The sequence below is a fragment of the Alosa sapidissima genome, chromosome 7 (assembly GCF_018492685.1).
Source record: "Alosa sapidissima isolate fAloSap1 chromosome 7, fAloSap1.pri, whole genome shotgun sequence".
Taxonomy (NCBI): domain Eukaryota; kingdom Metazoa; phylum Chordata; class Actinopteri; order Clupeiformes; family Clupeidae; genus Alosa; species Alosa sapidissima.
Window position 1 is genome coordinate 32,521,245 of NC_055963.1, and position 11,467 is coordinate 32,532,711.

Below are 11,467 nucleotides of genomic sequence, written 5' to 3' on the forward strand. Positions count from 1 at the left end.
TGTCAGGCCCGGCTGCCTTACGAGGATGGAGTTTCCTTAAGAGATAACTTACTTGGTCCGCTGAAATGATGGGGGGGATGAGGGGAGTGGAGGGTGAGGAGGAGGAGGGGTGCTTCTGTGAGGATTGTCGTGTGGCTAGAGACTGATGGCCATTGGCTGAAGCCATTGTTCTCGCACTGCTCGTGGTCACCATGTGGGGGAGAGGTGTGATAGCCTGATCAGCAGTGATGATGGAGGGGGGAAGGGAGGGGAGGGGGACAGCATCTGAGGTCTGTGTGTCTGATGGCTGATGACTGAGGTCGTTGTCACCTCTTTGTTCGTGGTAGCCATGTGGGGGAGGGGTGCAATATCTAGTGATGGTGGGGGTGAGTGTTGCACTGGTAATGAGGTGGGGGCTGGTGGGTGGGCAATCGAACCTGTTGTAAAAGTGGTTCAGCTGGTTCGCCCTGACCAGGTCTCCCTCCACAGAGCTGCTGCTCTTCTTAAGGCCAGTGATGGATTTCATACAGTCCCACACCTCCTTCATGTTGTTATCTTGCAGCTTCTGTTCCATCTTCCTTCTGTAGTCCTCCTTTGCCTCTTTCAGCTTAATCTTGAGTTCCCCTGTACTCGCCTCAGCTCTGCCATATCCCCCTCCTTAAACGCCATCTTTTTCCTATTGAGAAGGGTCTTGACATTGCTGGTTATCCAAGGCTTGTTATTTGGATAGCAGTGTACAGTCCTTGTGGGAACAACAATGTCCATACAGAAGTTCAGATAGTCAGTAGTGCAATGTGTGACCTCCCATTGTGAAGTCCTCTCCATTCAGTAGCACACTCCAGTCAGTGGACTCAAAGCAGTCTCTCAAAGCCTCATCCGCTTCCGGTGTCCACTTCCTGAAGGTGCGCGTGGTAACTCTTAGCCTCTGAACTTTTGGCTTGTACATTGGCTGCAAATGAATGAGGTTATGGTCTGACTTCCCCAGTGGGGGAAGGGGGGTGGCACTGTAAGCATCCCTCACGTTTGCATACATGAGATCTATTGTCCTGTTTTTCCTAGTTGGGCAGTCAACAAACTGGTAAAAGTTTGTGAGGGTGGAATCCAGTGTAATGTGGTTGAAGTCACCAGAGATCGCAAAGAAGGCATCACTGTGCTGAGTTTGGAGCCTAGCGACTGTAGAGTGAATGACGTCACACGCTGCGTCCGGGAGGGCTTGAGGCGGCACGTAGACACAAACAACAATGGCGTGCGAGAACTCCCTCGGCATGTAGTATGGTCGTAGACTGACCGCTAGTAACTCCACATCCTTACAGCATACAGTCTCCTTCACTGTAACATATCCGGGATTGCACCATCTATTGTTTATGTATAGCACTAGTCCACCTCCCTTCTTTTTGCCAGAAAGTTTACTGTCTCTGTCCAAACGAGCTACACTGAAGCCGGGCAGTTCAACATTAGCTGGGGGGATATGGCTTGTTAGCCACGTCTCCGTAAAGCATAGCAAACTACAATCCCTGTACAGTTTCTGATTTCTTACCAGGGCAGCCAGTTCGTCAGTCTTGTTGGCCAGTGAGTTCACGTTTCCCATGACCATGGAAGGAACTGAGGGCTTGTGTTTCCACTAGTGATGGGGACGAGACCGCCTATGCCGAGTCCGAATCAAGACCGAGTCTTTGAAGGGTCGAGACCGAGTCGAGACCGAGTCCGTTGGTTTTCAAATACAGTCGAGTCCGAGTCAAGACCGAGTCTTTGAGGAAGCAAGTCCGAGTCGAGACCGAGTCCTTTAGGAGTCGAGACCGAGTCGAGACCAAGACCATAAAAACATGTCAGTTTTCATATGATTTAATATCATCCCAATTAATAATCAACAGTTAGGCCCAGGCTTGGAATTTCACCATTTTAGGGGCAAGGCCACTTGGCCTTCAGTTGGGCATATTTGGTGGGGGGCACAAAGGCCACATGTCAGGGCACCAAGGCCAAAGTTAACTATACAGTAGTAGGCTATAAAAATAATCAAAGTTGTATTTAGCCTATTCACAGCAGTAGACCTGAATCACTGTATGAAACATTACAAAAACATGAAACATGACATATTACATAGAAAATCATCTGATCATCTAATATTTAGATGTCTAGGCTATATTTAATATTTATATTTATTTTATATTTGGCCTGTTATGGAATCATGTATTGAACAATTTAAGCACAGCTCAGCTTTAAGAAACTGATGCAACCTTGATGCATGCTTAGCATTTGTTGATCATTAAGACTCCTTTCACAAACTCTTACTCAGCTGTATATCCTCTGATTTTAATATTTACCTATATCTAGGCAATATTTGTAACATTTATTTTGTATTTGGCCTGTTATGAAATCATGAAGAACAATTTAAACACATTTTGAAACCTAAAGACCAAAGTTGGAGACATGAATGTAGACCTTGCTGCAGATTACATTTTTAATTTAACCGGAATACTCTGGAACGGCTTACTGTACAGGGGACTGCTTTACACCTTTGTGTTCGGTAAGGTCTGCTGTTTATTCTGATATATGGTTTGTCGCGAACCGTTCACCACAGCAATTAGCGGCTAACATTGTTTAAAAGCTGAGAAAAAGTTCTTTCATGTGATGTGATACATGTGCCTGTGTGATGAGTAGGCTTAGCGATTGCGAGTATTTCAACTGAGAAGAATGGGTGAATTTGGACGCACTTTCTGTCTTGCCATGCGCTGTCATTTTCTCCACTGTGTAAAACTGAATTAGTTTGCGCTGTGATGCTAAGATTATTTTGACAGGCTATAGGCTAAATAAAAATCGCTATTAAACGGACGCAAAGCAGAATATTGAAAGAAGGGGGCACCAAGGCCAACAAGGGGCAAAGACGGCCGCCGTGAAATTTCATTTTGATTTTTTGATATGAACATAAACATTTTTTTGATATGAACATAAAAAATGCGTTGGTCTCGAGGACTCGGTCTGAAATTACGAGTCCTTCTCCTCCCACTGTGGTCCGAGACCGAGTCAAGACCGAGTCTTTGAAGGAACAAGTCCGAGTCGAGTCCGAGAAAGCAGAAATCGGTCTCGAGACCGGACTCGAGTCCGAGACCGGACTCGAGTACTACATCACTGGTTTCCACTTCTTCTCCCGACGCCTCGTCCTCACTTTGACTCCCGCTCTGCACCCCGCTCTGCACCACAGCTCCTCCGGGATGTTTACGTGAACCCTACCAGCATTCCGTCGTATTGCAAGCAGCTGATTCCTTGTGTACACAAGTTTGTTGCCGCTGGAGCATTGTAATAGATCCATATCCATAGGATAGTATGAAGACACTCCTCAAAGTGCGTAATCCAAAAAAGTTGTGAAGTAAAAAAGTAAAAAGTAAACAAAAGACGTTAAGAAAAAACACGAAGACACGGAGCTACCTCGACAGGCTGCCTCTCTCGACGGCACCGGAACCGGAACTGTACTGAGGCTTTTAGCTTTATTGGGTAACACTTTACTTGAGGGTATCTCCATAGAGTGACATGACACTGTCATAACTATGACATGCTTTGGACAAGGGCGTCTGCCAAATCCATAACCATAACCATAACCATGATACTGTCATGAATGTGTCATAAACGTTATAAACACGTCATAAATGTTTATGACTTCTGTCATTAAGTGTCATTCTGTTTTTGTCATGACAAGTTGACATTGTTTGGGTTGTCTTGATTATGACAATTTGACATTAATCAAAGTGAATTTACCGGAAGTTGTCTTGGTCATGGGAAGTTGACATTACTTTACATTATTTGTTTGGGATGTCTTTGTAATGACAACTTGACATTAACCAGGATGACTTTACCAGAGGATGTCTTTGTCATGGCAACTTGACATAAACAGAAAATGCACCTCTTTTTGTATTCCTGACATGTTGACATAATGATTATTATATTTAGATGTGCAAGGTTACAGGCCATATATGTGACGGTTAGTACATTTCTCAAACCAATTAGTGCAAACTGCACCGCATAGTGAATTACCTGCAAAAGCGTGTATCTTGATCAAAATGCCTTGTTTATGCCTCAAAAGCAAATGTTCATACCAATGAAACTGTCAGTGCAATCAAAATGACAAGTCCTTACGCCATTGTTTATGTAAGAAAACAAAGGCTTTTACAGCATTGTGTAAATGAAAAATGACCAACATACCATAAAACACCCTTTGGTCAGAGCTGTACACCACTGTACCACTTTCTATATATCCTGAAGTTCCTATCTGTCAGTTCACATATATATGCTAGACAGACTATATATGACCACTAGTTATGACACCTAGTTCAACACATTTGCAAGTAATGACTCAAGCGATGAAATAAGGTAAATTTGTTATAATGGGGTAGGACTATGCAGCATGGAACTAGTAGTGCATTTTGACCAACATGACATTAGCAATTGGAAATGTAAAAAGCAGCAGACATTAGCACAAAATCAGTTGCATGGACGTACTAAAGCATTGCTGTTTAAGATGAGGAGAAACTGCTTAAATTATGTGGACAAGTGATAAGATTAGTGCTGTCAAACGATTAAAAATTTTAATCACGATTAATCGCTGAATTCCTATAGTTAATCACGATTAATCGCATGATTAAAATTCTATTATTTTGCATTTCTGAACTTTCAAGGAGTCCATGTTAACAATATAAAGCAATTATTGTATCTTGATTAGGATTCAAATGAAAGCAAAGCAAGTTACTTCATTAACTTAACTTTAAGACGTAGGTCTATTTGATTATTTCAAATCAAATTTCAAAAGATGTGCAGCAGACCTGAGACAACACAATATATTCTTCAGAAATATAGCTAATAAAGGGCATAACAAACATAAAATACTATATTCATTATCTTTGAGTTCAGTTGAAAATAAGGAACTTATCGACATGAGTGCACTGCCATTTTATAGGCCTACAGTCTATGATGCACTGTCATTTGCCACACACATCAGCGCCGCACACATCAAGTTTTTAACATGCAAACACTGAATGAACAATGGATTTTATGGAGTGGCGTCGACCAAATATAACTGAATCGTGATTTACACAGCGGCAAAGGGCGATGCTGGTGTGCAGAGTTGTATTGAAAAGAATGGAATCTAATGTACAGTAAATGAATGTCGAAAGCAGAGTGCATTGCACTCATGTCGGCATCGGTGTCCACAGCAATTTAAAACACCATTCAGCTGACCGGGAGTTCAGAACTGCGTTGGTGTTTATTGTACGAATCTACTCTTTGGCCGGCTCGTAAGCCCAAACAAGTGTGTGCAGCATGCCTTTACGTAGCCTACTAAAGGCGCATCATCAGATAGGCTACATTTAATCTGCATCACGCCCCAATGATTCTAATGGGAAAGACAGATAGCCTAATCACACCTTGACGTTACATCTAGTTATTAATTTACAGGCCATTCAATAATTTTACTAACACGGCAGTTATAAAGAATTATGTGTATGTAACTTACTCATGTCGAAACGATGTAGGCTACATTACAACCTATTCAGCACGAACCACACTTACCATATCCCATGTAAAACGGTTAGCTTGCTAGCTAGCTAACTGTGGAACTTAAGTAGCTATAACAGGCATAGCCAATTATCTCACCTAGTTGTAGGAAAAAGGCTACGTTCATATTACAACTGATAGAATGAATGTGTGCCTTATGTTTAGTTGATGTTATGACATGTAAAGTTAAGCTTGCCGAACTTAGTTAAAGTCAGCCACGGACAGTTTGACTGTGCCTAGCCTACATTCGTGACACTCCTGTTAGTAGGCTAAACTGGAAAGAGCAAAAAATAGGACAACATAATGGTCACATTAATCCCATAAACACACAGATAACTCTTAAACCAACCTTATTTTGTGCCTTTTATTCACATTTGTTTCAAGATTTAGTAAGTATAACCCCTTTTCGCTCCCCACTTCTATGCAGCATAGGTTTCCATTATCCAAACAGCTCCCTTTCCCCTAAAAGGGGGCGTGTAGGCTACATGTAGCACGGTCTAGCTAGATCCAGTATGGTGTTGTAGTTGTTCTAACGTTACTAGTTGTTGCAACAGCTTGTGGAAAAAACTACAAAGTTTGTTACACCAAAAAGAACGTTAATCTCGCGATAAAAAAATTGATGCCATTAAAATAGGTTTACGTTAACGCCGTTAATAACGCGTTCTTGTTGTGTCTTGTGCTCTGTGCCCATCCCCTTATATGGTCTACACTTCCTGTCTTGTTAGTTTCCCCAGAGACTTTCTAATGAGGAGACACAGCACTTAAAAAATCCTCCATAGAAATGCACGGGGTTAGTTTGTAATGCCAATATGGCAGTTGTCTACACATATCCCACCCCTTCCGCGTCAAAACGTCGACATGTAAATATATTGAGCCAATCATGTGTTGTGTTGTGAATACATTGAGCCAATCATGTGGTGTGTTGTGAAGACATCAAGCCAATCATGTGTTGTGATCTCGCAGCTGGAGCAAGATTGGTGTCGTGAAGCCTTGCGCACGCACATTTCTGCCAAAATATATGCCCGATAAGTACCCAAAAAGCGTTGCAATATGGCCGCGGAGTGGAGGGACTTGCCTAAAAGGACTTTGGTATTCCTCCATTTCTGCTCTCACCTGTTCCCTGTTATTGTCTTGTTGGTCTCATCCAGTCCTCTGTCTTTCTGTTAATTAGTCTGTGTATTTCTACCTCCCCATGTTCCTTTGTCCTTTGTCAGTTTGTCTCTCTGATTGTCCAGTCTGAGTCCTGTTTGTCTGTAAGTTTGTATAGTATAGTCATGTTAAACCGTGTTTGTCTGAACATCTGCCTGGAAGAGTCTTGTGCTTTGGTCCTCCTGCCATCCCTGACACAAACAATTTTCAGAATTTTAATTCTGATCTGAGAATTGCCCCAAAGCGACAAAAACTGTAACTTAAATACAAGAATAGAGCGGTGGACTGTATCAAAAGGTTTTTGCAGGTCTGGCAGAACAATTTGAACACTATCAGAGTGCATGTTGTATGCATTGTGGGAACTGTCAGAGTGCATATTGTGTATATGTTTCTTATAGTTCAAAAAATGTCATTATACTTTTATTTTCATTCTTGCTTTATCTATCTTGGATTATTTCAGTGTGTATGTAGTTAAAAGAAAAAAGTGTGATGATTCTTTTCTCTCTGTGGAGTAACCACTCTGTCCTCAGTACAATGAAAATCCACGGATTTAGATTGCCTTTCTGCCAACATTGGCTGGGCCATTTTCTGCATAGAAGGGAAAACATTATCACACCTACTTAGTTGTGAAGTGTTAAGAGAAGTGAGGGCTGCGAGAGGCTTTGTTCAAACATTTAAATATTTCATTAAATAAGGCTGAGCAGAGCACTTATTATTAGCCAAAGAATGTCATTAATTCACACTATCTCAATTTATTTCAAGTTATAATTATCTGCAAGTTATGAATTGCATAGACCCTAAAACCAATTTATTTCTAAAACGTGAGGAAATCTAGGTGTTATGACCAGTGGGCAGTTTATCATTAATTAATTATCTATTGCATACAGATTAATTCAAAGATGTTCACATTTTCTTTAGAAACGCTTGTAATTTCAGTGGTCTTTTCTTCAGACAAATAATATTCCACTTTGCACTGATACACTGTAAAAAAGGAGAAGTCAGGGCTGTCCGATTTATCAGCCTATTTTACATTACAATTGCATAAAACAGTCTAGTTTTAAACTAAACACAACCTTATTGTGTACACATGTTCATTCCAATTGAGTAATTCATTTTTCTGATTGAATCACGTAAGGTAAGTGTATGAGGAAAAAGGAAAAGAGGGTTTACTAAACCACAAAACATGAAATTAAACAAACTCATGTCAACACAATGTTATTATATTGAACTGATATATTTTGCCACAGCAATGAATTTATCCAACAGAATCATGTAAGATCAATGTGAAGCGCTTACTGTAAGTACTGAACCACTAAGGCAAATTACTGTAATGCTTTGGATGCCTTGGTGTCACCATTTCATTGTGTTCCCATTAGTCTTTGCATGAACACTGAGACAATTGCACAGCTAACAGTGTTGCCAAAAGTTTTAACATGAGTTTTCTTAAAGAGGGTCATGCTTAGAGACCAGTAGAATTTGGAGCCGGGTGGTATCTTGTTATGCTTTGAGATGAACTATACTTTGTTCCCAACATGAGTGTGTCAGTGGTTTTATGTCGTACTGTATGTTTTCAACCTCAATAAATGCTTTTGAAATACTGTGGCACAACATATTCATGTTTCATTCTAAGACTTCATCCTGAAGTCTTAAATATCAAAGGTATCTTCCTTTATTGATGTTGCAATACTAAGTACATCTGAATGCCTACTCTCAGCACATGCCACCTGTACAACACAATCAAGTTGAAATTCAATGAATATTTCATGTAGGCCTAAGCCTAATCAATTTCATTGGAATTACTTGATCATATTTGGTTATCACAGCATGGCTCAATTTTGTAAACCGAGAGAGAAACGCTGGACTAATTCTAGATATTTCATTCATGTTCATCTGATGTACACAATAAAATCAAATAAATCCAGCGATTTATTTTTCAGTGTAATTGTCTAATCAATATTTTCCTGTAGACATCTCCTTTGTAAGCCACACAAAATTTCCCAGTCGTTATGGTATTCAAAGAAATTAGGATCATTTTATATACTATAATAGGAATATCTAACAGTTTTTTCTCCATTGGTTTGGCTCATTTCTTGAAATAACACGGACAAACCTCCAAACGACTTGGCAATTGTTCACAACAGAATTGAATTTCTCATTCATTTCATCAAATTGCAAATGTCTTAGTACATGTCTCAAAGTCTCAGTATATCTTTGCAAATGATTACATGTAAGTACAGGAAGCCTCAATTCCAAGTGAATAGACCTTGTTGGTCTAAACTGATTGTTGATTCTCAGTCTAATGATTGTTCTCTCCAAAACATGTCAGCATCATTTCATTGTATTGTTACGAAAATACATAAGCTACACCCAGGTACACACTGATACTGATTGTTTTGTTTATTTTTAATGGCACCTGCTACACAACAACTACGTGTGGCTGACGGTCCCTCAGGGGGTGGGGCTACACCCTTAATTGACTGCGACGAGGGCACCTGTGCTGGTTGGGGTTTGGGAACATGGCGTTTCGCAATGGAGAGTTGTGTTGACTCTGAAGACGGCGGTGGATGTTCTTTCGTATTTTTGGCCTGGTGTGATCAGCCGGAGGCCTACCAAGTTTCTCCAGGATTGGAGAGTGTCCCTTTGAATGAGCGACGGGTTTTGCGTTGTTTTTGGCTAGCCATATAGTTTTTTTTCAGTACGTCGCCGAGTTGCCTAGTATCCACGCCGGGTTACGCCAACGCCAGCACACACTTGTACACGGGAAATACCTGGGAATACACCAAAGTTTTTAAACAAACTAAAACTGCACATCCTCAGAAGGAGGACAAAGAGCCGTGCGGGCTCTTCCGCGAGAAGGCAGCGGCCCTGAGAACAGTCCCCGTGAGACGAGGTAAGCTCCATCTACCTGGGGAATCTGTCTGGTGCCGTTTCTTTTGGTTTTGGTTTGTTTACATACACTCAAGCACACAACACACACACACAAACACTTAGTGTTGCTCCCGTTTCCCTCCACACACATGTTTAGGGGGGATTGATGAGCCGGGAGGGTTAACTGGGACATAACAAATGGGGGCTCGTCCGGGATAGAAACTGTGGGTTAGCTGATTAGTTTGGATAGCTCGTTAGCAATCATTGAAGTTAGCTATTAGCATTGGCTGGACATAGACGGGCGATCAGTTGTAGCTAATAGTTTTCAGTATTTTATTGGTTTCTTTTGTTCGTTTTGTAAATATTATTTGTTTAGCGTGTGTTTGCTCACTGTGTGTTTGGACGTTTCAGCTCTGTGCTGCATTTGCAGAGCTATTGCCACGCCCTCTTCTCCTTTGACACTCATTTCCCCATTCAGTCCACTGCAGCTCCAACCAATTAGCCCAATCAGCCGCAGACTTTATTAGGCAACACCTGTACCCACAGCCCTTCCTTTGTTCAAGCCACATGGAGGAATCCTTGTTTGTTGCTGCTGCGAATGTCGTGTCCTGCCTTGTGTGTGTTTTTTGAACTATGTAAGTCATGTTTTTCTTCAATGAATGTTGTTAATTTAATTAATTTGATTGTTTATATGCATTATTAGTTTATTAATTATGGGGCAAAGGAAATTATGTATTTACTTTGGACTATTTAGCCTATTTCCTGCATGCTATGTTCTTGTGTAAATGTTTGTTGTTTAATTGAATTGTGGCCTTGTATTGTGGCATTATGGAGCTAATTGTATCCCATATCCCTTTCCCTCTTCGAGACCACACACACACATACCTACTCCTATCCAGACAGTCATACACACACAACCATAACCACACTGGATGTAGCATCAATAAAAAAGGATTGTGGAATTACAAGTGACTGGACTAAACTGTTCTCACCGACACCTCCACTGGTATCAAGCCAGCCACCTACACCTCCCTCTCCAACCTCCTTTTCAAAGTCAAAGTCAAAGTCAGCTTTATTGTCAATTTCTTCACATGTTCCAGACATACAAAGAGATCGAAATTACGTTTCTCACTATCCCACGGTGAAGACAAGACCTATTTTTCCAATTTAAGTCCACAGACAAACATAACATTCAAGTAAACAAAAAAATAAGTAAATAAGAGGGCACATATAATAATGAAAAAATAAGAGCAGCAAAATTTGGTTGAAATTGTGCATAGACAGTCAATAAAATACTAGTGCAAAGTCAGGCCAATAAAAAGGCTTGGGTAGTTCTGTTTGACCTAAGTAATAAAGAAGTGGCATAGTGGTGCAAGTTATGTAAGAGCAGCAGAAGTGTTGTGTTTTCAGGACAACAACACCAAGTTGTAAAGTGTACAAGTGTGCAAGTAGAGTAGTGCAGGCGGCCATTGTGGGTCCAATGTCCAATGTCCAGGATGTTATGTAGCTGAGGGTGGAGGGGGGAGAGGAGGGAGAGAGTTCAGCATCCTTACAGCTTGGTGTATGAAGCTGTTGGTGAGTCTGGTAGTGCGGGAGCGCAGGCTTCTGTACCTCTTCCCAGAGGGCAGTAGATCAAACAGATTGTGAGCGGGGTGACTTGCATCACTCACAATTTTGGTCGCCTTGCGGGTGAGGTGGGTGGTGTAAATGTCCTTCAGGGAGGGGAGTGAAGCACCAATGATCCTTCCAGCTGTGTTCACTATGCGCTGCAGGGCTTTCCTGTTGTATTCAGTGCAGCTTCCGCCCCACACAGCGATACAGCTGGAGAGGATGCTCTCAATGGTGCCTCGGTAGAATGTGGTCATGATGGCTGGTGGAGCACTGTGTATTGGCAATTTTAATTCATTAACGTCAGTAAAGCGAAGCCATA

The 11,467-nt window shown here is 41.4% G+C and overlaps 1 long non-coding RNA gene across 1 annotated transcript; it reads left to right on the plus strand.

The window, feature by feature from the left end:
* Window positions 1-9,017: 9,017 nt before the first annotated feature.
* On the plus strand, window positions 9,018-10,502 carry LOC121714057. Its single transcript, XR_006033015.1, has 2 exons — window positions 9,018-9,559; window positions 9,949-10,502. It is a non-coding gene; the product is annotated as an uncharacterized LOC121714057 (long non-coding RNA).
* The last annotated feature ends 965 nt before the right edge of the window (window positions 10,503-11,467 follow it).